The following is a 14,810-nucleotide window of genomic DNA, read 5'->3' as shown; positions in this document are numbered from 1 at the left end:
AGAGGCAGGTTTTTGTTTTGGGCTGCACTGTACACACTGTGTCATGACATCTCCCCGGTGTTTGCTCACACCACTGCAATATTTAGTTGCTTTTATTTTGGAAAAAACAAACCCCTGTTGTTTATGTTGGGTTTTACCTCTTTCCTTTTTGTAGATATTTTACATTTTAGAAATATCAACGGGTCATGTGCATGACATGAAGCTAAATTGAGGATTTTAAAAATATGCTTTAAGATTAGCAGAGCTGAAATGGTTTTTCCTGTGGACATCTGCGACACTAAATGAGGTTAACAACATTATTTTCTGTTGTTTTTGTCAGAACAAAATTCCTCAAAAAAAAAAAATCACTGCCATTTTTAGAGAAATGGAAATGTGTTCTGCTTTACTAATGAGCATCAGGTGCTTTACAGAAGGCAACAATTCAGCCAAAAAAGGTGCCATCTTTTCTGAGTTTTTGCTCTCTGAAAAACTTGTTGTGGCTGTTCCTGTTACCTGCACAGCACAACAAACCAAAGGCAGACAGGCACAGTTAGCGACAGGCTGGTGGAAAAAGTCAATCAAGCTGAAGACAGATATTTTTCTCACGAGTTAAGACCCAATGAAAGAATATTGGATATACTGAATATATAGTTGTTTGCTGTAGCAGCTTTATGAAACAATAGTATGTCTTTTTGCTGAGTTTGGACTTCTCCAATGCCGAAGTGCTCCTGAAAAAAATGCAGTTTTAAATTATTCCTGTTTTTCCAAGGACCGCACTGTCGGGTCCCACTTTGGAAAACAGCTCCTCTGCATGCTTAAGTACAGTGATAGCAAGTGCTTTTCATGTTGATGCTCTTGTTTTCTTCCAGGACTAAACGGCTCTGGAAACAGTCCACACTGACAGGATCCATCTGGAAAACAAAAACAGTTTCCACTGGTTACGCCACCGTCTGTGTTCTCATTAGAAAGTTGTTACTTCCGCCAGCTCGAGCACTTCTGACAGAAAGTATGATTTTAATCATTGCAGAGTAACTCTCCTCATACATTGCAAATCAGGTCCTTCAGTGGGACAGCAGTCAGTTACTTTGCATGTAAAAGGCTTAAAACAACACAGGAGAAAAGAAAAGGCTGATGATAAGTGGGATAAACGTCACACACTGCAGACATTACACTTTAAACACGTTGAAATGCAACAGATGTTTGCACAGCGTATAGTTTTGGTAGATGATGTGTTGTCTTTGCATAGCTTATGGAGCAGCTGAGTTAAACCTCAGACTGAGTGGGAAACACTCTCACCTCACAGCCAGCAGGTCCCGGCCTCTCTGTGTGGAGTTTGCATGTTCTCCCCGTGTTTGCGTGGGTTTCCTGCAGGCGCTCCCGTTTCCTTCGCCGTCAGAAACATGTACGTTAGGTCAGCTCTCCTCTCAGTGCCCTTGACCGAGGCACTGGCTTGGAGCTGAAGGCCCCGGGCGCCGCTGGGTGGCTGCCCACTGCTCCTCAGGGATGGTTAAATTCAGAAAAACAAATTCACTGTGGTGTGCTGAGTTTAACTGTATGTTACTATAAAGCATCCTCTTCTTTTTCCTCTAATTGGATTTTTTTAATCAGTGGGTGCTGCTTATTTTGATCACTATTCTGTTAGCACAGGATCAAGACTGAAGAATAATAAACGAGGCTTTAATATGAAGAACACTTAACCCTGCAGGTCCGTGCAAAACACTATTCATGCTGTTCATGAAAGATTTCCTCTGTCAAGCTTATTTTGCCATTGTGACATCTTTTCCTAAAATACCAGTGAATGACATTCATAGATCAACCGGACAATGACACAATCAAAGCGATTGTGGGATGAGCCAGATCACTGAAAGCGAAGGAGACTTTTCCCTCCCACGAATCCTTGAATAGCATCGCCATTTAAACATCAGTCTGCGTGTAAGCTAATGTTTTCTGACACGGCGTACTGTAAGGCCGCTCATTCCCAATCACAGCTCTGTCAGCGAGCTCTTCCGACGCCTTGTTGGAAGTTTAAAACCAATTCAGTTGTAATCTGCAGCCGTCAAAGAAACGCAGACAGATTTCTAAAGGCGTTCTTTCTGCACGGTTGCTTAGCTACTCCCACGGACTGCAGGCTGAGATTTTCATGCTCTTTAGTGTTGTGTGAATGGCCAGTAGCTTTCAGTCCACATCTCCTTTAGCTTTTTTTTTGGTCTGTAGTCAAGTAATTACTTCTAATCAATCTGGAGCTCTTTGCTTCAGTGATGGCTTAATAATGAATTTTCTGAATTTTTGCTCTAATAGAAGCACTGGTGCAAGAAGCTGGAATTTCTTCAAAAGCTCCATGAAATCTGCAAATCTTCTTGCTGTTGTTCTTTTATTTGATTCTGAGATAACTGCAAACTAAAGACCAGAGCATAATTGAATCACAGACCTGGTGGCAGTTTTAGGGAAATGTCTCAGCATGACAGCAGCATAACATTGGATTTCTGATGCTTTATGCAAACCAGTGAACTTGGAAACCCTTCGCCCCGTGATGCATCACATCATTCGGAAAAGGGAGGATAAGAATAATCCATATTGTTGTATCTAGGCCAAGTAATCAACACTGCGTAACTGGAAGTGCTCACCGCTGCCAAGCTGTGAGCGTCTCAGCTGGTACTGTATCTCCTTAAGTTTATGCCTCAGCCTCTCCGTGCAGTTTTTGGTGCCCTCCAAAGACATACATGTTTATCACCGACGGAATTTAGCATGAATTAATAATAGGTTAAATAATACATGTCATATTTCCAGCGGATGTTTTAGATGAAACAGTGATGCATGTCGTGCGCCGCAGTAGCGTGGAGAGTAGTGCAGCATCCTTTGTAGCTAAGTGCAGCTAATGTTTGCCAGCAACTTAATATTATCTTGCATATGTTGAAGTGTATCTTGAACTGTTTTGCTGTGTGTGTTTGCTGTGGTAGTATCTAAGGAAGCGTGTTATACTATGCATGCACTGTATATACGGCACATTAATAATTTATGCTCAGCGAGTTTCATCAAAAATCAGCACAATACCTTTTCAGAGAGGCCCATAAATACCTCTACTGACACTTTTCCATCACTTAAAGATGCTATAGTAAATATTTCTGTCATAACAATGGATCAGATGACTGTGTAAGGTGACAAGGGTTGCTCATGATGATGAACCCACAGAGAAGTAGCTCTAAGGAGCATTTTAGCATCTTTCTGCTCAGTGTTTTGGTTGTCTGGTCTGCAGATTTGCTGTTTGGTTCCCATTAATGCTCTTTTAGCATAATTTTCATAATTTAGCATAATTTAGCTGGTGAACACTGCTGAGCATTTAGCAGCTAAAGAGACAAATGTTTCCCTCAGGAGCTGGTGGAGACCAAAAACAGAGCTAAAAGAGACTAACTATGCATCAGGTGGCCAGGATCTGGTCTTCAAATGGTGCTGGTCTATGTGAAAATAGGTAACTGTGGGCTAACGTGTTTGCTGTATCAACCTTGAAGCTGATAATATGTCGATGTTGTCTCACTGCTGCTGCTTCCAAGTAGCCCAAAAATCAGTTACTGCAGGTTTAATACAGAAAGATAGAATCTCACAAGTCCACTGGCGTGCTCAACTCTGAATCAGTGGTCAGACTTAAAGCTCAGAGGGAGCTAGATTTACTAGATTTACATTATGTTCAATAGTCACTGGAATAAAAACAGGAGTGATTAATAAGGTCCCTCCTGCAGGAATTAAAGGAAGAGTCAGAATTTGGGAAAAACAGTATGAGAGGACTATTTGTCGGACGGGTCAAGGCAAGCACATTCCAGACTTTATGCTAAGCTAAGCTAAGCTAAGCGTAAGCGTACTTCCCAAAATGTCTAACTTTAAGAGCTCATGAACGAGCTCTATCGACCTTATTTCAGTGTGTATGGGTAGTTTCTCTCTTGTCTTATTTGCAATTCCCAGATAGTTTATAATTTTTCATTTTATATGTATTGTTGGACGACGTGTCAGAGGGCACAAACATTCTGTGTACTAAACTTTGTTTAAAACTTGTTAAATTCAACGAAGAGGATTATTTAAAAAGAAAGAAAGCGAGAAATTATTAATAAATTGAAATGATATTTCTTCATGATGGGCATGTTGTACACTTCTGGATACGAACGTGAGTCAGTTGAATCTGGGCCAGAGAATCCTCTGCGAGATGACATCAGTTGACTTTACAGCTCAAACAAACACACAAACATGTCCAGGGGCATCCGCCCTTCATCTTCAATGTTCTTGGTGGATGGAATAATTCAATTATGTCCCAGCACGTTTGTGTTTGTTTATCCATACTGCAGCGAAGCCTGATTTAACTCTCCTGAGATATCACACAGGATCAGCAGATGTTGCGTAGACCTCTGTGACCCTGTAACTTCCACAGTCATGATCTGTGTGTGTGCAGTGGCTCGCTGAGGCGTAGCAACACTGGCAGCTTCTTTTTCCCCTGCTTAGCCCGTGAGTAATGCTCAGACCAGAGCGCGGGGGCTGGGCCAGGAGGGTTCATTAACTCAGCTGAAGCCTGATGAGCTGGAAAACTCCTAACCTTCAATGTTTTAGCCCAGTAAAAGCTCCACAGAGGACTTTAATTTTGGCAAATGGCCCGAATCTATGTTAAGACTTTGTGTCATTTTTGACCATTGATTAACAGATGATAGAAAAAAAAAAAAAAGGCAAAATAAAGACAAGTTGCTCCATGATTTAAATATTACACAAAGCTCCACCAGCATTGAGGGAAATACTTCTTCTTTGTTCAGCAGAAAGCAGAAAATAAGCACATAAATAATTAATATTTTGGACCAGTTAGAGTCATTTTCATAGTTTTGATCTGGAGTTAACTTCTGCATTTCAGCTGGACCACACTTAATTCTCTCTGACAGTAATGTGCATCTCAGGATCGCTGTATGTCGTCTTGAGCTGACAATGATGTGGCGTGGGAGAGCTGCACATGCTGACCGTGAGTTGACCACAGTGTTTACTGCCCAGAGGCTCCACTTCCAGATGACTGCAGACAACTGTTTCACTTGACCTTGGCCGTTATGACCAGCAGGCCGAGACCTGACCTGACAGGTACGGTTCTTGGGGACGTTTTAGGTCAATGATGGAGAGTTTCAGCAGAGTCTGACCGGCTTGAAAGTGATAGTATGTGCATAAATCAGTGTGACATGTGGCGGTGGTTTGTCAGAGATAAAAGGTTCCAGGCCTCGACCCTTTACGTCTGGATCTAAGGCACAGCTTCGCATGAACGGCTTCTGGTTCATAGGCTCACATTTGGGGTTAAGAGTTGGCGTGTAAAGCTCCAGCTGGGTGCAACTAGTTGTACACATGTTTTAAAAGCAGCAACTCGGAAAATAAAACTTTAAAAGTTTGTTTTGTTGGGAAATACGCATTCGCTTTCTTGTGGAGAGTTTCATGAGAAGGTCTGTGTTTCATGAGAAGGTCTGTGTTTGTGTCTGTAGAGTATGAAGACAAAGCAAGGAGACGGTTAGCTTAACCCAGCATAAGACTGTCAAAACTTCAAAAACATGCCTACTACCGTCAAAGCAAATGATCTTGTTTTGCAAAATGTCCAAATATTCCTTTAAAAGGTTCTTAAGACTGGAGATTTCCTGATCACAATCACTTCTTTGCCCCCAAACAGGACTTTGACTTCAGTGGCGACAAAGCTGGATTGTCAACCAGCAAAGTGGGTAACTGCCCCGGACCCCAGACCAAGAGGGGCCTTCACAGCCTCTCGTTCGCTGTGAGTCAGTGTGTGGTTGTGGTGTATAAAATGACATGTAAAGCTCTTAAGCTGAGCCTTCTTTAAATACCTTATCCCCATCTTTAAGAGTCTCAAATCCAGTTTTAGGACCTTCAGTACAAATTTAACATTCCCTAATAGATTTGAACAAATGACCAGACATTGGACAATGGAGTACTCCAGCACAGGAACACAATGCACGGCCTCTTAGGCCCTCCCCAGCAGGTTGATCTAGCCACTGGTGTACCACAGTATCAACTACAAATAGTGCATGACTGTTGCCCAATACAAAACAGTAAAAACTCACAGTGTAAAAGGACACACAGTATTGTTCAAGAAGTTTGAATCAGTGTCAGAGCAGAGACAATGAGATGCATAAGAGTGTTTTTAAATGTTTACATTGTTCCTGAGGCTGAAACCGACAGTTAAGTATGCAAAGTTGGAAAGTAAAAAAGTAGGCGTTGCAGACAGCGGTGGTACAAGATTGTGTAAATACCACTTGGGTTACAGATAACTTGGCATTAAACCATCACAGCAGCAGGGGAATACAAGCAGTTCAAATAAGACTTTCACCCCAAAGTCCTTCCCCATGCCCCACATTTAAGCATGCAAAGCGTTTCCCCCCACTGGGCTGAACCTCAAGTGGTCCTCATGAGTTCAGTTATGGTGCAAATATCACACAGAGCTAAGAGCTGTATGAGTGTGCTTAAGCCAGCCTTGTAATGTGCTTTGTCCAGAGGGAGAGCTAATCCAGCCACTAAGTGGCAGTGTTGTTCCAGTGATGATACGACACCAGCAGAACATGGAGAGCGAGAGCAGAGCGAGCAAATTCATGTTCTACATGTGTGATTACAACATGTTTAACATGTATTAACTCACCACCCTTTGCTTATTAGCCAACAACTTGACAGAGAATATCATATGATTAATACATATCCCGTCATTCCAGCTTACTGTACACTTGTGAATAAAAGCATTCGCGTCAACGTGCCTTCGCTCTCTTTCTTCCCTCTCTTGCCATCCTGATTCTGTCTCATCTTTCTCACATCACCTCTGACTGTAAAGCAGACAAGCCCTCCTGGCAGATGTCATTACCAATCCGAAGTGTTTCTCTGTGACATACTGTGTCACCCTGGACACACTGACTGCTCCCACTTGGCCCATGCACGCAGCAGGAGGCACCGATCAGATATCATACAATTCATCATAAATTGAGATGTTTCTGACTCATCCTGGTTGCACTTTAGCCTTGAGCTCGAGTGAGACTGGCACTGAAAAGTAGCCAGAAAATGATTGCTTTGATATGTGGTACTAACAGGAGGAGGATGAAAGCCAAATCGGAGCTGATGAATTAAGGGTGGCAAGTAACACATTTATTCTTAACTGCTTCCTTTTAGCAAGGCAGTGTATTTTGGGCTTTATGGGTTTCCTGTCATGCTCATTTGATATTAAATAACCTCACTGATCTCTACAAGAAACTTGGACTTTCATTTCCACAAAACAAGCATCAGCATTTTTCTCTCACCAGTCATCTTACAACAGAAACGTGAAACTTCTACACACGAATTCTGAGGTTTGCTGGATATTACATCAGGGGAGTTTCATTACAGGTGAGTAATGTTAGCGGGGTTTCCTGGAAACATACGACCTCTGTCATTATGACTGGAAGGATGAAGGTAATAGATTGTTGAGGGTTTGCCAATGAACACACTGCTGCTCTGGCGCTACAGTGATTTCCCTGTCGGTAACTAATGGCTTCACGTCTCCCCCCTGGTGATGAGGCGTCACCGGCATGTATGTGAAGCCCTCTGGGAAATGTAAATGTATACAGTCACTCCTGGAAAAGCCTTCTGTGTGAAGTGCCAACGCTTTCTTTAAGCATCAGCAACATTTCACCTTAATTTGACGTCAAAGTAAAACTTCAGCTGAAGGGCACAATGAGGCCTAACTTACGACTCCTTTGGCTCTGGTTTGCCTGAGGTGAAACAGCCATTCAGGAATTCCTACAAACAATGCTCCACCTCTACTTAGTAGAAGTTCACAGATTTGTCATGCAATGCCTGTAGGAATACAGTGCATTTTCTGCTCTGCCGCAAAATCGCTTTCTGCTCCAGTGGCATTCTCTTGCCCGTTTGTTGGGGCAGTGCGCAGCCTCATGTGATTTATTGAGCTTGATTGCAAGACGAGCAGCAACTCACTGCTTCCCCGCCGTCATTAACAGCATACAACCCTGAAACAGGCCTAATTTTTATTGTTCATTCCCTTCATTTCTTGCTGATTTTTTTTTCCCTTCTGCACAGCTCAGATTCTAGTCTCAGCATCTGCCGCTTCATGCTCTGTTTAGTCGACAAACTTTTGTGTGCAATTGTGGAACATTAAACCAGTAAGGTGCATGTGAGGATGTTGTCTCTGGTACGCCTCCATCACATCATCGCCCACAGTGTCACTTCTAACAGAGGAGGAGGCAGCAAACACTTCCTTTTCAAGTGATTTCTTTGGGAATGAAAGGCGATGTGAGAGAGAAACCCAGAAAATGAGGAGGAATTACAACAAGGTAGCCACGCGAGGCACCGGGACATGGAGATGATGAAACAGAAGCCCACTTTAGAACAGAGAGCCCTACAAATCTTACAAGTCCCCAGTTTATCAAAGCCAATCCAGGAGGCAAAGCCCCCCCAACTTTCAGTCATTCCATGCCCTCACACAGCCTCTCATCTCCGCACAGAAGTGAAGTTTGAAACCAGATAAATAGTTCACCCCATTTACGGCAAGTCGAACACCTTCATTTCCCCTGAATATTTGTTCAATGTGGCTGGGTGACGCCTCATCCAGAATTTGTGCCTTTGCTTGTTTGTAAAAAGGGGTGTGCAATGGCTACTAAAAATAGCTCCATTGACCCACTTTTTCAGTAGGACTCACTGGCATTGTTAAAAGGAATAGATCACATCACTCCACACCTTTAAAAGAAACATCCAGTCATCATCTTTTCAGTATAATCTTGAAGTTACAGTGACATCACCTGCAGCAGGCTTTTCTTTTATTTAAAGCTCAGCAAGGCCAGTCTCTGGTTTCAGTGTGCTATGAAGGCCACGCATTAATGTGGGTTCTCCACCGTCAGCGATCTGTTCGAACACGGACAGGACTGCCTTGGAAAGAACAGCCACCGTCGGGCAGTGGAGTGCCGTAATAAGACACCTCTATTGTCTGGCTTTTGCCTTTTATCAGCATGTTAGCGAGCCCCAGTCTTCAGACAGGTGAACTCAGGGACCTGCAGCGGTGATTCCCACCCACTGGTCCTGGGAACAGTTACCTGCATGTACGTGGAAACCTTGAGGAGTAGCTCAACTAATTTGAAAACAGAGAAATAACATTAAAATTGGATCATCGAAACTGCTGCTATGCTAATCTTTAGGAAATTTACTGCCACAATAACCAGTAAGCTAGCCGCTTAGCAGTGGGCTACACACCTCCCACCAACCTAATCCAGCTGTAGATGCCTTAACAACACGTGCTGCTATTGAGCATGAAAACTAGTTAGCAAGCAGTCAAAATACTTAGCTGAAGGTAATGGATAAAATGTTTAAATTGTTAGCTAATAGCTGAATGTATGAACAGATGAAAGAGTTAGCTAAAAATAATAGAAGGTAGAAATAATAAAGCTAAAGGTAATGACTAAACAGCTGAAATATAGTTAAATGAAATGAATAAACAGTTAAAATCAGGAGCTTAAAGTAGCAGATAAGCTGCTAAAATAATTAGTTGTAAGTATCAGATAAACAGTTGAAGTATGAAATTAGCTAAAAGCAACGGATTAATGGTTTCAATAATTTCATAAAATGAAATGTAGAAACACGGAAAATAGCATAACTGCGTAAATGTTGAAAATAAGTAGCTAAAAGTATCAAATAAACAGCTGAAATGTAGCTAAAAGTAACAAATAAAGAGTTAAAATAATGAGCTAAAGTAACAGTTAAGCAGTTTAAATAGATGCAGCTGCTGTGCTCGTTGTAGGAAAGCAAACTTGACCAAATCAACCCAAACACTGACTCTAATTTTATGAAAAAACTGCAGTATGATCCTCATTTTGTGCTCTTACTTAAGATCCACTTAAGACTCCACTGACATGAGGACATTTGGAACGTGGCTTCTGGTGCTGATGAAGGAGTTCTTGAGCTCGTAAGGATGTGGGGCCACGTTAGACAAAACAGGTTGGAACCACTGACCCACAGGGGCCCGTGGGGAGGCCAGCGAGCCGCTTGGTTGTCTATCTTTGTGGCTGGGGAAAGGTCCAAGCGGCGGAGGTCAGTGAGTGGCATGCATCCAGGATAGACTGCTTGCTTTTCTCTTTTCTGCTTGATTTACCGAGAAGTCTTTGAAGTCTTCTCGGGTGGAGTGATGAATCAAAAGCAACAAAGGGGAGCTTAGAAAATCTTCCAAAAGCAACTAAAGCACGAGGATGACAAAACAAAGGCTAACAAATGCACTTTATTATACCCACAGAAGATTTATCTCCTCTTCCTGCAGTTCATGCTGCAGTGCATATATGGTGTTTTTAAAGATGTGCTAAATCCACATCACTGTGTACTCATGAATGGCTCTGCAATAATAAAGAACCTCTGAACTAAACATTTTCTCCAAAGTGAGCTGTAAGTCATCTAATGGAAGCCATGATAAGTGTAAAATCCTGGACAACTCCCCTGACACCTTCTTGTAGATCTGAATCCAGACAGTGTGCTCTGAAGTGCTGCACTTTCATGGGAGAAAAAAGAGGCCTGCTCCTATGGCAACAGAAAATCAGTTAAATGAAGACAAACAGGAGGCCTCTGAACCTCCACCTACGCGCGCACTAAAAAACACAACCTCCTTTCACAAATCCATCAATGCGCTAACTTTGTAGACTCGCTGAATGCTAATGGCTCGTAGCATGCACTGCTTAAATAGGTCACGACTGGGAATAATTGTATTAACTGCTGTAAATAGAAATAAACAGGGCAAAGTGAAGAACAGTAATGGCTTGTCGGGATCTATTCAGAGGCTTTCTCAGAAAATGGCAGAGAAGTCTTGAGGGAGGCACTCAGTGTCACAATTTGGCTTTTTGCAAAAACTGCCATCTGCGTAAGAAAGCCAATTATGAACAGAGACACGGGGAAGCAAAAAAAAGTCTCCAGGTTTCAACCTGATAACATTCTTCAGAAAATGAGCCTTAATGATGTTCGCTCATATCTGAATAACACAGATAATGTGACTCTGGAGCTCTTCTTCTGCTTTACCTCACATCTTTGACCTACCGCGCAGCACGCAGTGATTGAGTGGTCTGCGCTTCAGTCGGATATCGAGAGAATATGAACTGAAAGATTTAGTTATTTAGTGTAATCGGTCCAATGTCTGTCTGTTGTTCAATGTTTGCTTCTGAGATGCAATGCCAAGAACAAGCTGTTCCCTGAGCGTCCCACAAATATGCTCAGTGGAGGTTTTCGAAGTAAAAACAGCAGGAAGTCGATCAATTCTTCAATCGGCCAAAAGTCAATCCAGCTGTGGAGATGCACATGCATAAAGCATGTTTATGGACATGTTCTTGAGCAATATCATCACACCCAGCGTCACTCCGTGTGCTCTTCCACAGTGTCACATGGATTCCTTGTAGCAGTTGACTCTTATTTCCTGGTTTCTTTGCACACACATGTCCTTGCCCTCCCATCCCGGGAGCTGCATTTACTCGACAGCACATTCGTAATGTTTGCTGGTCAAGTCGTCTACTCTCCCCGGCTGGCGAGAGCAAGGTATTCTTTAAATGTTTGAACAGATGGCTCCCAAGAAGTCTGGAGGTAAAAATAAAAACATGTGCGTGAGGCTTGAGAGCTCAGAATGCCATCTATTCTTCATCCCTTATCTCCTCTGGGATCCCGGCCTGGGGGCTGATGGTTTTAGAAGCGCATGCACACTTGGCCAAAAACAACAGTCAAATGGTAATATATAATTTTGAGGTTGCCTACAGTATGAAAGCATTCTGCTCCGAGCAGTAATGTAGATGCAAATCAAGGCTTAAAAAATACCCAAGTTGCATTCTGAATGTCTACAAAAACACCATTAAAATCCCCATAATGTAAAAATACTGATCATCTCTCCTGTGAATGAGTTGCATTCACTCACATACAGTTTTTCTCACATTTTAATGGTGCCATCCATCATTTCTCTGCTCTTTTGGGCACTAGCAACAAAAAACTGGCAGGCTTTGCCATCCCTGGAGTCTGCCTCCAGCATGGCTAAGAGCTCAGTAATGGTAAAAATATCAAAAGTCACAAATGCAGTCCAATCTGTGGAGTAATAGATCAGACTTCAACATCTGCGTGGTGGTGACACAGCACAACAGCTTTGTTGGGCAATAGATCCTCCTCTTGTGGTGTTCTACAAACCACTGCTGACATATTCAAACACAAGAAAACAATTATTTCTTACACAGTATTTCTACACAGTATTTCTACACAGTTTTGTATGGGGAGGCTGAAGTTTTATCACCCCTGTGATCAGAGGCGATATTCAGAGACCAGAGGCGATACTGAGTCAACACTTTGACATTCGAAGTCCACAGAGGATGAACTCTGACTTTTCGTTCAACCACACCTCTTTAGATTCACATTTGTAGTTTTGACTGAAACATCAGGTGTCAGATTGCCATGAAATCTGGTGCAGACGTTCACATCACTTCAGGATTAATTCTAATTCTAATTCTAAAAAAACAAAAAAACAGACTTGGGTATATATATTTATGTTGTTATTTTTTTTTACTTATTGTTATGTTTTTTACTTACTGTTATATTTTTTACTTTTTTAATAGCTTCTTTTAAATAGATGTGTCATGCACCAACCTCACCAAAGCAAATTCCTCGTATGTGTAAAATCGTACTTGGCAATAAAGCTTTTTCTGATTCTGATTCTAAATTTTCATCTAGCGCCACCATGAGGTCAAAATGTCCAATAATTCAGTTTATGACCACACACCCACAAAACCGACAACATTTCCATCAGCCTCAGCTGTACCTTGTGTTCACTGTTAATTCACAAATGTTAAAATGCTAACACGCTAAACTAACGCCTTTGAGTGCGATCAATCATCATCATATAAACATTTTTGACGCAGTCGGACAACATGTCTTATGAACTGGATCTATTCAAGCACAACCCCACCCACAGCATGTTGACGTTAGCAGTTAGCTCAAAGCACAGCTAAGTACAGCTGTACTTTGTGTTTATTGCTAATTAGCAAAAGTTAGCATGCTAACATGCTAAATGAAGATGGTGAAATTTCACCGTGCCTTTGAAGGCGATCAATCAGTTAACATTTTTAATTTCTGATGCAGTTTTGCATCATTTTGTTTAAGCACAACCCGACTCACAGCATGTTGACGTTAGCAGTCACAGCTAAGCACAGCCTCACAGAGCAGCATGGCTGCAGACTCTTCATATTGTTAAGAAATAATTAAGTAAAAAACTAAATTAATGTAAACCAAATAAAAAAACATGACAATCTTTGAAGACCATAAACAGGCCACATGCAAAATAAAGGAAACCACCCGAGGAGCTCAAAGAAATGGATGAGAAATCCAGTAAAGGGTTAAGATGTCTGCAGGAAAACTACAAATCCCATCATATTAAAAAGCAACACAGCAGTAACTGTAGTAAAGAGGTCCTTTCAGGTCTGAGAGTCTACGCAGCGTCTCTGCAGCATCAACACAGGCCTGTGGAGACGTCGGAGCGTTCAAGGACTCAGCGTCGCTCTCCCTCATATCCTAAATCATTAGTCTGCCCAAACTCTGCCCTGGAGAAAAAACGCCTGACAGAGACAAAACATAGATCTCTCCAGTCTTTCGATGTATGCCTGGGGAACATGCGAGATGAAGACACAATGTGAAGGGCGACATGTATAAAACATGAGCGGATTGGGAGAGCGAGGTGAGCACCGCCTTGGAGAAAAGCCTAAATATAAAGAGATGTGTGTCAGTGTCCGTCTGATTTATGACCTCCTAACCTTTTAACCTGAGGATTTTAAGCTGCTGTGATATATTTCTAATTCAAAAGGGCAGTCAGTCGGCTTTCACTCTGCTCATCCGGATTTCTTCTTTGCTTCTTTGCCCTAAAAGTCGCTGCTGTACATTAACTCTCACAGTACTGAGACAGAAGAGAAAACCCTCGATTCACACTGCAGAGGCACTTAATGTACGTCTGGTCACCAGAGACAGACAAGCACATCTTCCCTGCAACATCTTTCAAAAATGTAGATGCAAATGTGGAATAACAGGGACATCTGTGTCAGGGTGGGTTGTCCCATTAACCGTCTCCGAGAGCAGGAACAGAACATTATCCGTATTGTTGTCAAGTTTTTGCCACTCAAAGGATATGAGGTAAGAGAGCTGACAGCTACACAGGAAAACACATTACTATTTCAGCTGGCGTGGCTGCTTCCGTGCTGCTCTGCAACCATTTTGAATCATCCCTTACTCCTGCACTTAATTGTTAATGATTTCTTCAAATGCGAGGCGGTATCGCTCACACTTTCCCTCGGAAGGTGCCACATTCCGAGATGTAAATCTGGGGTTAATCCACAAATTAGGTTTCCGCAGGCGGCGCGCGTGGATATTGTGAGAACGGGAGTGTGTGCCAGGAGCATGAGAGAGTGCTGCCTGCCATGCAAACCTGAACCACAGACTAGAGCTTCAAAATGACTTTGATCATGTAGTTCTGAATCATTTACCAGTGAGACGGAGAGCATGTGAAACACGCGTGGCCAGTAAGCGATGAGGAGGCTAATGCTAAAAACACGGAAAGCATGGTTATTCTCAAAGGGGCTTATTAAATTTTAAGAAGAGGTTGGGGTTGGGGGTGGGGGCGGGGGTGGGGGCGGGGGTGGGGGCGGGGGCGGGGGCGGGGGCGTGGGTTTCTAATCAGGCACACAAATCTGAAGAAAGAGTTCTGTGGAGCCGGCAGTGTGGAAATACAGTCATCAAATAACTGCTTCATGTAGGCTAGATGTCTAAAAACCTTTTTAGCCACATTTTAACAG

Source organism: Chaetodon trifascialis, chromosome 4 (assembly GCF_039877785.1).
Source record: "Chaetodon trifascialis isolate fChaTrf1 chromosome 4, fChaTrf1.hap1, whole genome shotgun sequence".
In the NCBI taxonomy this organism is placed as follows: Eukaryota; Metazoa; Chordata; class Actinopteri; order Chaetodontiformes; family Chaetodontidae; genus Chaetodon; species Chaetodon trifascialis.
The sequence above is the reverse complement of the archived record's forward strand: the minus strand, read 5'-3'. Positions refer to the sequence as shown.